At 41.7% G+C, this 2,554-nt stretch overlaps 1 protein-coding gene across 2 annotated transcripts in view; it reads right to left on the bottom strand.

Moving 5' to 3' along the window:
- The window catches only part of pcsk7 (proprotein convertase subtilisin/kexin type 7), a 25,202-nt gene extending 22,885 nt beyond the window's left edge, over positions 1 to 2,317 (bottom strand). The window contains exon 1 of one of the 2 annotated variants that reach the window (XM_016253396.1): positions 2,120 to 2,317. The gene's annotated coding sequence lies outside the window, so the exon portion shown is untranslated. Of the gene's footprint in view, positions 1 to 1,604; positions 2,051 to 2,119 lie in introns of those variants that run through there. The other variant, XM_016253397.1, reaches the window with a different exon arrangement.
- Between the last annotated feature and the right edge of the window lie 237 nt (positions 2,318 to 2,554).

The raw sequence follows: 2,554 nt of genomic DNA, 5'->3' as shown, positions 1-2,554 counted from the left end.
GACGAGAAGAGTGAGGCGAGACTGACCAGAAGAGTGAGGCGAGACAGACGAGAAGAGTGAGGCGAGACAGACGAGAAGAGTGAGGCGAGACAGACGAGAAGCGTGAGGCGAGGTGAGACAGACGAGAAGCGTGAGGCGAGACTGACGAGAAGCGTGAGGCGAGATGAGGCGAGACTGACGAGAAGAGTGAGGCGAGACTGACGAGAAGAGTGAGGCGAGACAGACGAGAAGAGTGAGGCGAGACAGACGAGAAGAGTGAGGCGAGACTGACGAGAAGAGTGAGGCGAGACTGACGAGAAGAGTGAGGCGAGGTGAGACAGACGAGAAGCGTGAGGCGAGACAGACGAGATGATCGCGGATGATTTAGTTTCGAAACGAGATGCAAAAGCTCCTGTTTAGCAATATTATGGATTTTGAAAAGCCTGTTGACTTCTGCCGTGTATCTAAGGTGATTTTGGAAGTTTTTTAAACATTCGTTTCTTATTTAATTGGTTCCACAGTGTTAGCTGATTTTTACTTTATTTAAACTTTGTGTCATTTATTTATTTTATTTGACATCAAGGTGTATGCCGTGCCTCCAAGCTTTCTTACTCGTTTTGCTAGTAAACGTTCTACTTATTTATTTGGTTATATATTATACACGTTTACTTATTTCCAGTTTTGTATACCTATTTAAACTTTATGTAAGTTATTTGTTATTTTATATTAGGCATAGCCTGCCCGATAGCATGGTGTATTTTTATTTGTTTTGTTAATAAAAGTTCTGTTTTATATATAGGCTAAAGTGAGTTTGATGTTGTTGCATTCCAGCAGTTGACGCTGACCTGCTGCTAATTCGAAAGTGAAAGTAAAATGCGCACGCTGCTTTTACAAGCTATTTAAAAGCAAAGGAAAGCGAGAAAAAGAGGGAACGCCCCCGCGGTGATACCGGTGTTGTCACACGTCGATTAACCGGGGGGAACATTTCCTCACCGTCACAACCCTACCCTAGACTGAACTTTTAAATTATGAAATTATATAATTATTAAGACTAAAATAGGTAATAATACCCATTTAATATTATATTTGAAAGGCATTTATTTACACCTTAATTACAACTTATTAGATAATAATTTTGTTTACACATGGTTAAAATGTGTTTACTGTAGTCACTAATATAGTTCATTATCACAAGGGACTGCCAGTTGCACCCATAAAATGCAACCTTTTTATTCTGACAGTTTATATTTATATTGAGTTGATCTCAACGAAGGCTTACGCAGCCCAGGAAACAGTTCTGTCCTACACAAACTTTCCCTAACAATTTAACTGAATAACTTCAATTCAGTGCGTTTCGTACGCATTACATTTCTTGTTAAATGAACAAAATCACTGGTAAAAACTTTAGTATTGATATTTTTTATTTGAGTATCGATACTTCCAATCAGTATCAATATATCGATTCCCCCGTAACGATCAGCCCATCCCTTACTGAGAGCTGAGCTCCACAAAACACACACACACACAACGCATGTGTGTGTCTAAGTGAAGAAACCTATCGAAACAGTGTGTGGATGAGAACTCGCCCAGCTCCTGGAGGGCCCCTGTAGAGCCACAACACCTGCCTGGAGGCTTCTAGCGATCCTGCAGTCCTCGATTAGCGGCTTCTGCTGTGTGTAACCCGGGTCTGGGCTTCAACACAACACTTCATACTGCAACAGCACCACAGAACTCTGGATTATTAGCACACTCAGGCCCTATCCATCCTTCAGATCCAGCACATCACATCTGAACACAAGCTCATGGGCTACAGTACTCTGCGGTTCACTCCATGTTTCAGCTGAATGTAGTGTAAAGGCTTCGGCAACACAACTCAACACATATCTGTCCTTTTGTCATAATGACAATAAACTGAGAGAGAAACCGGAAGACAACGAAACATGCCGCTCTGTTTATTAAAATACATTATAATCCATTAGTCAGTAGTCTACACCAAGTGTTGACTGATTCCTAAACTAAATACACCATAAGGAAACATGATAACGTATTAGCATTAGCAGCTAGCTCAGCACTGAAGGAAGTGAAACCTCAAACTGGCAGGTCAGAAATACAGAATAAAACGTCGAGACGCTCATCCTACCTTCTGGTAACGTCGATGTGCTTCGCTATCGTGTGTCGGTTTTATTTCCGAGCTGTTTAGAGTCATTATTCGCTATAAACTCAGTCCGCGACATCACGCGAGGAGGGAACTCAATCTGCTCCGCGAAACTTCCGCGTTCGTCATCTGCGGCTCTGCCTCGTCACATCCGGTCTGAGCCGTTCGAATCTTCTAATGATCCGACTCTTCAAATGATCCGAATCGTTTAATCTGAGTCGTATATCTGAAACTCAAATCTGCACCCTAAATCTCTATTAGATTAAAATTATTATTAAATACTTACGAGTACTGTCCAATCCACTGTGACTGGGCTGAGCAAACTAACAAACTACACGAACTCAGCATGAACAGAGCTTGTTTCACCGATCCAATACCCGGAAAGTGTTGATTATTTATTCGTTTAAGTTAGAAGTGGGG

This window comes from Sinocyclocheilus grahami, unplaced genomic scaffold, assembly GCF_001515645.1.
Source record: "Sinocyclocheilus grahami isolate Dianchi unplaced genomic scaffold, SAMN03320097.WGS_v1.1 scaffold1180.1, whole genome shotgun sequence".
Classification (NCBI taxonomy): Eukaryota; Metazoa; Chordata; class Actinopteri; order Cypriniformes; family Cyprinidae; genus Sinocyclocheilus; species Sinocyclocheilus grahami.
This window is presented reverse-complemented; position numbering and strand designations above follow the sequence as displayed.